Source organism: Neomonachus schauinslandi, chromosome 6 (assembly GCF_002201575.2).
Source record: "Neomonachus schauinslandi chromosome 6, ASM220157v2, whole genome shotgun sequence".
In the NCBI taxonomy this organism is placed as follows: domain Eukaryota; kingdom Metazoa; phylum Chordata; class Mammalia; order Carnivora; family Phocidae; genus Neomonachus; species Neomonachus schauinslandi.
The window spans coordinates 17,975,926-17,989,792 of NC_058408.1; the positions used below are offsets into that span (position 1 = coordinate 17,975,926).

General features: G+C 34.2%; 1 pseudogene; it reads left to right on the plus strand.

Moving 5' to 3' along the window:
* The first annotated feature begins 3,389 nt into the window (after nt 1-3,389).
* Nucleotides 3,390-13,867, plus strand: part of LOC110577347 — an 11,428-nt pseudogene continuing 950 nt past the window's right edge.

Here is a 13,867-nt window from a genome sequence, read left to right on the forward strand (position 1 = left end):
AAGAAAGAAAGAAAGAAAGAAAGAAAGAAAGAAAGAAAGAAAGAAAGAAAGAAAGAAGAAAGAAAGAAAGAAAAAGAAAGAGAAAGGAAAAGAAAGAAAGAAAAATTTTTTTACACAAGGACCTGATGGTGAATGTCAATAAGAGCAATATTCATAATAGCCCAAAACTAGAAATAATCAAAATACAATGAGTAGAGAGATAATATGTAGTTTATCCATACAATGGAATATTATTCATCAATAAAAGAAAATACTGTCACATGCTATGAACTTCAAGTATGTTAAGTGATCATACACAGGAGATCATCTATAATTCTATTTATATGATATGATATGATATGATAGAAGACAAATGTATAGTGGCAGAAAATAGATTAATGGTTGCCTAAGGCTGGAGGTGAGATGGGGATTAACTAAATGGATGTGAGGAATCTTATTGAAGGAATGAAAATGTTCTAAAACCAACTTATGATGATGGTTGAACCACCCAGTAACATTAATAAAAATCATTGAAATGGAACACTCAAAATAGATTGGTTTTATCTTATGCAAAAAAATGCCTTAATAAAACTGCTTAAAATGTAATGTTTTAATAAAGTTTATAGAAGGATATGCAAGTCAGATATGTTTAATTATATTTATCCTTGTATTTTGATACAATTTGAAAATATGCACAACATTATAACTTAATTTATCACATTTAATCTCATAGAGCCCAGGGAAATGGATATAACAACTATCTAAATATCCTTGGTAAAACTGATAATTAAAGTGGAAATAAATATAGACTCTAATGCTTGAAACTTGTTACCTACACTTGGGTCTTAGTGTCATCTGGATGACATTGGACCAAACTGGAGCTGAATGAGGGATATGAATTATAAGAATATTATACTTAATATTTTCTGTGTCAACATACAAGGAAAAATGGCAATATCTCAAAGACATTGCTTTAATAATTAATAAAAATGACAAATTAAAGTCAATACTTATTTAATTAGTTATATGAAGTATTCTACTATTTATAGCTCTTTTTAGCACTCTCCGACTCTTTACTGGATATGATTTCCTCACAAAAGAATAAAAGGGGGCGCCTGGGTGGCTCAGTTGGTTAAGCGACTGCCTTCGGCTCAGGTCATGATCCTGGAGTCCCGGGATGGAGTCCCGCATCGGGCTCCCTGCTCGGCGGGGAGTCTGCTTCTCCCTCAGACCCTCCCCCCTCTCATGTGCTCTCTCTCATTCTCTCTCTCTCAAATAAATAAATAAAATCTTAAAAAAAAAAAGAATAAAAGGATTTAACAACATATAATGTGAAATCACATTAAGGTGTGTTTAGACTGAATATCATACAGATCCCAGCATGGATGTCTATATTTTAATTTTGCTTTCAAGATTCAAAGTGTGAATTACTATTTTTTTTAAAGATTTTATTTATTTATTTGAGACAGAGAGAATGAGAGAGAGCACATGAGAGGGGGGAGGGCCAGAGGGAGAAGCAGACTCCTCGCGCAGCAGGGAGCCCGATGCGGGACTCGATCCCGAGACTCCAGGATCATGACCTAAGCTGAAGGCAGTCGCTCAACCAACTGAGCCACCCAGGCGCCCGACTATTTTGATTCTATTTTGATAATAATTAATTCTATAAAATTTGATGGAGATACTGCTGATAATACCAGCTTTCAAACTGAGATACTGTTTTGGAAGCAACATAAAATTTCGGTGGGACGGTAGGCAAAGACAGACACTCATGCAAGATTTCAAAATTAAATTGAGGTAGTTACATTTCATTTTGAATGATAGAGATTAATATCTGTAAGTTATATATTTTGTCTTGAGATTGGAATAATGAGAATTCTATCAGATTCAGGCATTTTTTTCTTGGTGACTACATACAGTACAGTGAATCAGATTTCTTCTCTATGACATCTGAGAGAGCTTGCTGAATACAAATTTCCTTTTCCAACATATCTAAGAAATGAAAAGGTTAAGCTCTTCGAGACTTTAATAATTTTATAATTAGACCATAAATAATATACCTAAAATGTTAATGTGAAATTAATAGCAAGTTAGGTGTTCTCAGTTAACTTTTCTTATGATAGAAACATTTTTATTCAGTATAATACTATTTGGAAAACTCATCAGTCTATTTTGGATTGCAAATGCAGTCCCTTCTTCAAATGAGGAAAATAATTATTTCAAATTTTAGTTTATTTATTAAAATATAAAAATTAGTGTCTTAGCTCAGCAGAATTTTTTAAATGTTCCTAAGAATATAATAATAGCATGAAAGGAGAAGTAACCAGAAGACTGGACAGAGTCTTTGTCTATAGATCAAATATTTACCCCAAAATGTATTAGCAACCACGTTTCTGCATACTCTTGAGGATTACTGTTAGAACAGCCAACATTCATTGACTATTTACTATTTAATGAAGCAGTATAATTGGTTTTCACTAATTCATAATCACTGGACAGATATTTATTTGATTTCTTCATGTACCAGAAAGTATTCTTGGGTTTAGAGATGCATGAGTAAACAAAGTTAAAAAAAAAAAAAAAAGTTGACGTTCATGAAGCTTACTTCTGGTAGGGGAGGCAGGCAAGGAAAAAATTAAGCATAATTTCAAATCTAGTTTACCTTACTGCTACCGTTTTCATAATATTAGAAGGTGTAACTAAACTATTTTTCACACTGTTGGGTCACTAATGATATCAGGCTGATGGTAATTTTTAGATACATCAAGAATTCCTTGATGTTAAAAAATAAAGAAGAAACACAAAATTATACTGTAGACATGTTGAAATAGTAAGTATATAGAATCAGAATGTGATAAGTGCTATAGAAAGAAAAATTGGGACTGTAACAGGCATTTGAAGTGTTGGGGGACTTGGACTTTTAGATGCGGCACTTAGGAGCAGTGCTAATTAATACAGGGTTTTCATGAGGAGAGGAAGTAAGCCTTAAAGTTATTTTAAGAGAAAATGGTTCCAAAACCCAGGAAGAGCCAGTGCAAAAACTCATTATGTCAAAGCAAATCCAGGATGTTCAGAGATAATGAGGAGGTAAAAATGTCTGAAGGGTGGTAAGCTAGGTAGAGAATAATGGAAGGAGTGCAAAATCCTGTAGGGCCTCAGGGCCATTACAAAGAACTACTGGATGATTATGTCATGAAGTGACATGACCAATTTCACACTATAAGTTTGATGTTTGCTTCGATGATGAATTGTAATAATGCAAAGGTCAAAGCATGGAGATCAGTTGGATGTTAGTGCAAAAATCTAGGCAAGAATCATGGACATTCAGGCCAAGGTCGTAGGAGAAGATATATTTTGGAAGTAAAACCAAGATTTCTTGGAAGAACAAACGTAGGGTATCAGAAAAACGTAGGATGCAAGTTGATCGTAAAGTTTTGGACATCAGAAACAGGAAGTTTCATGATGAAAGTGCAAATCAGGAAACTGAATTGCAAGAGACAGTAATTCTAGCATAAACTTGCTGGAGATTTTATAAATAAATTATTGAAATAAGGTGATTAAATGTATACCATTTTGATAGAATTAAAAATGTTTTCACTTGTTTTTTTAATTTGTTGTTCTCTAATAAGCAGAGTGAACTTTTATTGTTTAATAATCACACACATGCCTTGAATTCTGAACTCCATGCTCAAAGAGTTTTTAAGGTTTTCCACTGATAGTTTTTTTTTCCCTTAATTTTTAGAAATGCTCCGTGTGTTAAATAAGTTACCCTATGAAATGTTTGCTGCAATATTGGCTTTGCTTACACGCAATTTTTATGCTTTTAAAAAGGTATACATATTTAATTTTTTATGTAGACAAATTTATCCAGTAGTTGCACTGATTAATTTTATATGTTTTTAGGTTTTACCCATTCTTTAATCAGAAAAATTAAGCCACCTATTTGTATTATTTTTCATTAATTCACACTTAATTTATTAATATTTCATAAACATATAAATTTATAATGATACTATGAAGACCTCTATGAACATCTTTGCATTAATTTCCTCTGGCTGCTATAACAAGTGATCATAAATTTGGGGCTTAAAACTACACAAATTTATTTCATGGTTTTAGAGGCTAGAAGTCCATGATGGATTTCACCACACTCCCTCTGGAGACTCTATGAGAGAATCCATTTGTTTGCCTTTTTCAGCTTCTGGATGTTGTCCTTGTTCCTTGGCTCATGGTCACATATGGTATCTCACCTTTTCTCCCCTGCTTCCATGGTCACATAGACTTTTTTCTCAATTCCCTTCCAAACTCCCTCTATAATATAAGGACACTTGTGATTACATGTAAGGATCATCTTCTTAAGGAAGGGGAAAAAACAAACAGGGAAAAAAAAAAATATTAGTAGACTTGAAGAATTCTAGACCAATCGCATCTAACTCTTATATTCACATTTAACTTAATTAAATAATGTAAGGTAGGCATATGCATTATTTTCGACATCACTAACCAATTTCCCAGCAATCTGAACAAATAATTGCTTGTTTTCCCACTAATTGAAATGCCAGAGCTGACACAAACAGGAATACTTGCCTAGCACTCTTTCTATTTTTATAGCATACTTTGAGCATGGAATTTTAAGTCAAGGATCTGACTGCTAATACTTTCTCCAGGCTTGGTCTTTTTCAAATTCCATTGGCTCCAGACAGTCTAGAAAACTTGTTAATTACAATGAAAAGGACCTTTTGACTTTTCTTGCCTTTGCTGTTAACGTTTTATCTGTTCTGTATTGCAGCTGTCTCACCAGTCTCTTTTGTGCTACTAGAAGCATGTAGACACTTACTTTACTTTGCTTTTTATGAGTTTAAGGTTAAAAAATGATGCTTTTGGTTAAAAAACAATACACCTTACTTTGCTTTGCATTAGTTTAATGTTAAAAAATGCAGGTTTGGATTCTACTAAGTGGGAGATTGTGAGAATATTAATTTTCCTTGTTATGTCTTATTTTCCTCAACCATAAAATGATGCAATTAATGATCCTTACTTCATGGAGGTATTGTAAAGAATAAGTAAAATAATCTACATGAAGCATTTCACTTAGTACCTGGAGAAAGCAAGCTTTCAGTAAACACTAGTTATTCCTCTATTATTTTCTATATTCACTTTTAACATTATTTAGATTATTTAGATTATGACCTTCATAATGTCAGGGCTCACGGAAATGATTTCCCCAATTCTAAGATACCAATTACTTAATTAACTTATATTCAATTCAACTAATACTCATATCCTTTTAGCTTATCTATCCTATAAAATAATCATAAACTTTAAAAAGCACAAACTTTCTCTATTCTTATTTTATCTTTATATGACTTCAAGTCATATAACTTCCCTGCTTCTAAGTGCCTCACTGCTAATACACTTACCCAGTAAATTATAACCCATGAACAATTTTATTCATTCAGGAAAACATATATAATTCTGCAGGCTAAAATTTAGTTTGTCACATAAATCTTTTGCCTAAACAAACACACTTTGCAAATGACTACCCTATTTATGTACTAAAATAAATGCATTCAGAAAGTAAGTTCTAAAATTGTGTTCCATCTTTAGACAAATATTTACAAACAAGTTTTCTTGCTGAATGAAAATACCATGTTGGCTGGTTGAATTTTTACTCTCAAATAATTGTGAGTTTTTTCCCCAAAAAACATACTGAATTAATTGCATATTTTAATGTTGTAGTCAAATATACTGCCAAACTTACTTCTGCACCTTAAGTCCCTCTAAATTGTCCTATTTTTTTCCACAAGTACACTTTGCATATTTCTTTTTGATTAATTTTCTGGCAAAATAAATTATTTGCAAAATTCCCTGCCATGTGCTTTTTTCTTTTGCTTTTCCAGTGTGGGTTAAAAGTAAAAAAAAAATCCTTGTACTGAGCAGTTAGTTCCAAGTATCGTATAACTTCTATGACTAAAAAGTACAGATAATTTGCTTGTTTTCCCAGAGAAGTGGGCAGGCAGCCAAACCTCACAACCAAAATTAGTTCCCAGTTTGGTGTTCGATGTCATTTCACAAGGAATGGAATGAAAAATGAGACATTGGACATGTTAACTCTGAGGAAAATTATCACTTCACCTTGTATAGGGCGTCTTTACAGGATGAAATCAGAGGAGATAAATCATCTCGTCCTGTGACAGATCTGCCCGTCATCTAGGGGAAAAATGTCCTAGAGTGAGGAGGCAGGCACTGTCTGAGTTTCCTTCAGGTTATGACCAGGTATATTTTATGCCTCAAAATAATCATAGAAATTTGGAAATGGAGATGATGTATGCAGGACACACTTACCAAGTCAATTTTTCCCAATGACATTTTAAGTGTATGTATATAAATACAAATAGAAATGCATACATATTTGTGAGCTGCATATATCCATGAAATGGTTACTGAGTAAAGAAAAGATTTACTGAATGCTTACCATGATCAGGCATCATAGTGGCCTGTGATAATCAATACAAGTAAAAGCAAATGTCCAAGTATGAGGCATGGGGTGTTCTGTCCTCCAAATTTTCCTTCAGAAAGCAGCAAATCAGCTTATATTAAATACTTGCAAAGCTGGTCATATTATAGTAAAATCTCTCACATAATTTATTTTGAAATCCAAAGTACTTTTGGGAAAAAGTACATTAACGAGAAATGATATCACTCCAAATCAAATTTTGTTACATATAGAGGTCACCTTATGGAAATAGGAACAATAGATGCAAAGATATTTTATCCAGATTTTGTGTTTATTCCTGAGCTATAGTATCACAACTGAGAGTTTTGGTTGCTGTTTTAAACAAGTATTTTTTAAAGTAATAGAGAAGCACTAATGGGGAATTTGAATATAATCCTTCAACACTAATAATTAGCCTAAATGGTCAATGAACGGGTCTTTGTAGCTTGAGATAAATGCTTGATGGCAGCAACACCATTTAAAAGAGTTATATCTCACATTTTTAAAGGAGGTCAACGTCAAAACTTCTAGATAACTCCAAAGTAGTTCTAAATTTAATAAAGTTAAAGCTATATATTTCTGCTAAAAACTGAAAAAAAAAAGCACTAGTATTATAAAGATAAAGCTATGTTATGAGGGCTCTAAATAAAGTATTTCCTTCTAAAACCCTATTCCAGTTTGGCTGAAAAAAAAATCCTCTTGAAATCATCTTATTAAATAGGCACTCTATCACCTTATATTTCTGGTTACTTGATATTTATAATAGTACAGTATAAAAATAAAATTTTTTGAATAAATTAATGTTCCCACATGAAATTTTACATGTCTTTAAAAATTATACAATCTCAAACACTGAATAATATATCTATAATTAAGAAATTAAAATAATTTAAAATAATTATTTGGGTTGATCCTTCCAAGGAGACCCAAATGTGATAAGCCTATCCTTGACTTTCTGTAAGGTTTCATTAAATCTCTTCTTTAGCTCACAGTAATATTATATTGGGGCTCATTGTTCACTCTTTTATTCATCATGCATATATTGAGCACATCCTCTTGCCTGGGTCTTGTCCTGGGCACCAGATGTACAATGTAAAAAAAGTAGACAGGTCAACTCATACCTTGAATTCTAGTGACCATAGATTTTGTTCATACAGTTGATTGTTTAGGACTATTGTAACCTTAATATGTAACCTTAACACTAACATATGTCATATTGTCATATGAGCCAGACAAAGGAAAGTACACAGGACCAAATAGGTCAGCAGGAAAAAGAAAATGATAGGAGACGCTTAAAAGCTAAGACTAGACAGGCCATTAACACAGGAAGGAATGCTACGAGTTTCAAAGAAAGTAATCTGGATTCAGTAGTTATGTTATTTTCTATGCAACTGATGGAGGGGGGTAATTTAGAAACTGCCACAGAGATTAACTAGGAAAAAATACATTAGCTGGCTCTCTGTTGTCTAAGGGTAAAGCAAAAACTCCACCTGACTGCATTCATACATTCATTTCATTTTTTACTCATTAAGTCATTCATCAAAAATTTATTGGGCTCGGGGCACCTGGGTGGCTCAGTTGGTTAAGCGACTGCCTTCGGTTCAGGTCATGATCCTGGAGTCCCAGGATCGAGTCCCGCATCGGGCTCCCTGCTTAGCAGGGAGTCTGCTTCTCCTTCTGATGCTCCCCCTCTCATGCTCTCTCTCTATCTCATTCTCTCTCTCAAATAAATAAATAAAATCTTTAAAAAAAAAATTATTGGGCTCCCTCTATCTACCAGATGTCCTTCTATTTCATGGGTATAGAGTAGTAAAACAAACTAAAAAGAAGTCCTTGTCCTTACGGAGCTTATATCCTACTGGAAAAATAAAGATAATAAATATACCGTATATTTATAATATAGTCATGTACTGGCAAATCTATATATAGATTATGTGTAGTATACATATTATACATAGATATGGATGGTATATTATCTACATTTACATTTCTATATATCTCTATCTATGGGAACATAGAAAAATAATAAAGAAGAAAACTGGGATGTGAAATGGCAGGAGAGAAAGAAGAGAGTTAGGAGGTTTATAAGTAATTTCACATTCATTATTTTAAAAGTACGCTTCTTTCCTAGCCATCTTGGACATGATGCTTCACATGTTCCCAGTTTCTCAAACACCACACTCTCTCCCCACTCCATGCTTTTTTTTAATCTTTTTTTTTTTTTAAGATTTTATTTTGAGAGAAAGAGTGCGAAAGCAGGGGGCGAGGGGCAGAAGAGAGGAAGAGGGAGAGAGAGAATATCAAGCAGACTCCACGCTGAGCATAGAGCCTGACACAGGGCTCAATCTCATGACCCTGAGTTCATGACCCTGAGATCATGACTTGAGCCGAAATGAAGAGTCAGATGCTTAACTGACTGAGCCACCCAGGCACCCCTCTTGTATGCCTTTAGATCTATTGCTCTATCTATTTGGATGCTGCTCCCAAACTTCTTTAAATTGAGATTTAACACCCCCTGACTTTTGCTTCAAAGCCTGGCTTAATATGACACCCTCTATAATACATTTTTTCATCCAGGCTCCTCACTCAATGGTGCCTGAGAGCCCAAAAATGAGCTCTATGGTCACATTACTTTCCTGTTACAAGAATTCCCCACCTCACTCTTCAACATTAAACAAACTTTTTTTTTTTTAATTTCACTAAATATGAATTGTCTAGTATCATCAATTCTCTATCAGATGTTTTTTTCTTTCCATTATGTCACTTCTAGTTCAATATCAATTGTTTGGAGAAGCTGGTTTTATGTTTAAAGGGTATCACTTTTACCCCAGAAATTACTGTAGGCCAACATTATGGTTCTGAAACCTGGAGCAAGAGAGAAGGACTCAGGATACAGAAGACTCCCCTTAGAATGAAAAGGGAAACTTATTATTTTCATTTTTTAAAGTAGATCATGACTGTATATTCGTAGTAAATCTCAAATGGTACTATGGATATTGAAAAGAGGCTTTTTGTTTGTTTTGATACAGAAACACTGGTATAAAATTCCCTCTCAGCAGCAAGATAATTAATATATAGCATAATGAAGCCATTTATGAGTATTATGAGCAAAAATAATTATTAGTAGAAGTTAGCAATTAGTAGAATTTAGGCTGCATTTGCATATATACCAGGGTGGGGGGGAGGGTTGCTGTTAATTTAAATAGCAACTTTAGAAAATGGTATTAGTGTTAATAAAAGGTAAATGTGCACTTGCTTTTTTTTTTTAAGATTTATTTATTTATTTGAGAGAGCGAGAATGAGAGGAAGAGAGAGTACATGAGAGGGGGGAGGGTTAGAGGGAGAAGCAGGCTCCTCGCGAGCAGGGAGCCCGATGCGGGACTCGATCCCGGGACTCCAGGATCATGACCTGAGCCGAAGGCAGTCGCTTAACCAACTGAGCCACCCAGGCGCCCAAATGTGCACTTGCTTTAAGAGTGTTTTTTATACACAATGTTTAAGCAAAAATTATATTACTTGGCATCACTCTGCCAGTAGTGTTTCATGGGCAATTTATCTTCTCGCCTTGGAAAATGTACCATTCTAATCTAAAGTCCATCTGTCTAGTAGACTGATCTAAAATGCAGATTCAGTCATTATGAAATTTTGTTTAAAATGCACCTTTGGTTTCTCCAAATCTCAAGAAAAAGTATTAAAATTTCTATTCTTCAATGCCTGTCAGTGTGACCCTTGTGTACCCATCTTGCCCATGCACTTCTTGTCAATGTTAAAGAAACAGTTTTCTTTCCAGTCCTACTACTGTCTTGCAAGTCTACCTATTTCAGGTATTCATACTTTTGCAGAAACCATTCCCTAGGTTTGTAAAACGTATTCCCATGTATTATTAAGGTTTCTCCAATTCCCTATATTTTAATATCAGCTGATGTTTTATTTCCTTCAAGATTAGCAATCTGTCTTCCACATTAACAGTCTACTAAATCCAGACTGTATAATCAAACTCCCCAAGTAGTTTGTGTGTAATCTTAATTTGATTTTTGTCACAAGTACAATTTCTTTTTTTTAAATTTATTTATTTTATTTTTTATTTTTTATTTTTTTTAAAGATTTTATTTATGTATTTGAGAGAGAGAATGAGAGAGAGAGCACAGGAGAGGGGGAAGGGTCAGAGGGAGAAGCAGACTCCCTGCCGAGCAGGGAGCCCGATGCGGGACTCGATCCAGGGACTCCAGGATCATGACCTGAGCCGAAGGCAGTCGCTTAACCAACTGAGCCACCCAGGTGCCCCACAAGTACAATTTCTATATTATACTTGCATATTTACTTGTCTCTCTCCAGCATTGTTATGTGACACTCCATAACCTTAGTTTGTTATTTTTGGTATATTTATTTATTTATTTATTTATTTATTTATTTTAGGGTTCATGATTCAGTCCCATCCCAGAGATTTTGATTAACTCGGGCTTAAATTAACCCTGAATCATGAATTTAAAAGAAAGAATCAAAAGAAAAAAGAAAGGAAGACCAAAGAAGTATTTGAAAATAATCACTTGGTAGCCAAAAGTTTGGAATCAGTGTCCTGAAAGGAATTCTGTAATCCTAATACATTACTTAATGTTTCTGGAACATTATAAGAAGAGAGAAAAAAAAATTGAAAAAAAGAAAAAGTAGGTCTTCAATACAAATATCAACTTGGAAAACTTGATCATGCTTCAGTTGATTTAAAGATATTCAAAATATTGTATCATCTTATTAACCACCTTCATTTGTAACTCTGTGACCAATGGTACCTAACATCCTTATTGTTCTCAAATGTATCTTAATAAGATACTATAACAAAGAACAGCACACTCTTTGGTAAGACATCCCAGGGTAATTTGTCCCATGGCTAAGGGGACTCTTAGACAGACCCAGGTACAAGCCTTCCACCCTGCTCCAGAAACCACATAGCTCTAGGTGTGCAAACATCCACAGGTCCCTGGTGCTATCATCCAAATTCTCATTTCTCTACTTCTTATCAAAAGTCACCTGTCTTAGGTTCCATTCTCCCAGAGTTCTGTCTCTGCTTTGGTTTGCAGCTTATGTAATAAACTGAAGTAAAGTATACCAAAGCCTTCAGTGGGCTACATTCCTTATCCAATTATGTATCATCTTCCATTTATATTTAAAAAAAAAGAACTTCTGGAATTAGAGTAATTTACTGGGAATCAGTGACATCAAAAATAACAATTCAGGAGTGAGACAGGTTGTTGCATTCTTTAAGAAAAAATAATTCCAAGTTCATAATCAGCTAGACTATACATATGGCAACAAATAAATGTCATTTGAATGTTTTTAATTACTTATGTTTTTAGGAAGAATGAGATCCCTTTTAAATCATGTATTTATACTTTATAGGATTACTTAGTGTTTCACGTGACTCGATATCGTCCTTCTTGCAGGGCACCATTGCTTGATATTTGGTTTGGCAGGAGAGGGGAGCACAGCAAGCAGAGTAGTGAGGTGCTAGGTATCTTTTAGCCACCCTATAGTAGCTAAATTTAATTTAATTCTAATCCAGGGAACACTAAAATGTCTCAATTAACTTAGCATTGAGTAATTAAGAATATGAATATTTTTAATATAAAAAGCACCGGGATCCATTTTATAAAAGTTGTTTAAATATAAGAACAATCAACATGATAATAGATTACCACATAGAAGGCATGCAGAGCACACTAATAAACGATAAAATATAATCAGAACATAATGAACATACTAATGTAAGGCTAAAATGTTTTAAAATTAAGAACATAAATTCATTTCTTAACATATCATAAAACAAACATATCCCATAATGTTGCCACTGATTTATCTCTTACTTTTGTTGGGAAAAAAAAATCCAGCATTATAATATTTAATTACAGCTATTTAATAAACATTAAAACAGAAAAAATGACTTAATTCTCTTTTGATGAAGTCATAATATTACAAAAGTATAGCATATCTCTTACAGATGAAAAATGAGAAAGAAAAAATTGCATTAAATCATGGAATGAAATCCATAATCCTTGGATCACAATGCATTATGTGTCAGAGCTTGAGCAATAATTTGGCTTGTTGAAAACAAGAAATTCAGAGAAAACTGCCTAAGTCTACTGCAGTATTTAACTGTTAGTATTTCATTATACACTTCAAGAAAGACATTGTTAGTTTGCTTGCTTGTTGATTTGTTTTTTAATGTTCTCGAAAGTACTGTAGCCAGGTTATTACAATTTCCTTTGGCATCTGGTAATCATATATTTGATCACTAAGGTCATTTTGCCACTGCCAGCTCTTATTAACTCTTAACATTTTTTTCTTCACACATGTCTCAGTTCATATTCTTCACTGAACTACTGCAATTTAAAGCTCTAATCTAATGGCTCTTCTGTGGTACAGGCCAGCTAACCCAAACATAAAATGGCTCTTGAAATCAGATAAGTATTTGTTAAAATTATTAATCCAGAAAATAGCTTTTAGTCACTTAAATTCCAATCAGTAACCTGAATTCCCCAACTAAACACTGTATTAAATAAAAATGTATTCCACTTGCCTTGTCACTCACAGCATCCCACTCTGCATTCAAAACGCTAAAATTTCATTATCAAAAATTCTTTTTTTTTTAACATTTTTATTTATTTATTTGACAGAGAGAGAGACACAGCGAGAGAGGGAACACAAGCAGAGGGAGTGGGAGAGGGAGAAGCAGGCCTCTTGCTGAGCAGGGAGCCCGATGCGGGGCTCGATCCCAGGACCCTGAGATCATGACCTGAGCCGAAGGCAGACACTTAACGACTGAGCAACCCAGGAGCGCTCATTATCAAAAATTCTTGCCAAATAAACAACCTCGCCTTGATATTATTTAAATTGCATATGCTGGATAAAAATAACCGGTAGAGAACCTCCCCTTTATATCTGGGCAAAGGACTCTGGGGGTACTTCAGAAAATACTTGATTCTGTTGGTGGTTTTCTGTGACAGCTTTTTTTTTTTTAAAGATTTTATTTATTTATTCGACAAAGAGAGAGGGCTCACAAGCAGGGGAACCCACAGGCAGAGGGAGAGGGAGAAGCAGGCTCCCCAATGAGCAGGGAACCCAAAGCGAGGCTTCAACCCAGGACCCTGGGATCATGACTTGAGCTGAAGGCAGATGCTTAACTGACTAAGTCCCCCAGGTGCCCCCTGTGACAGCTTTTATATATGACTTGCACAATAAATTTCAACTTCTTTCTTCTCATTATCACAGATTTTTAAATAAAATGCAGAAGCTTCTAGGCACTGCTCCTTTTTAATTCCACTATTTTATAATTAAGGACATTTAGCCCCTGAGCTGGCCTTGGTGCTGCAGCTCTACCCTGTCCACACACACAGGCACCCC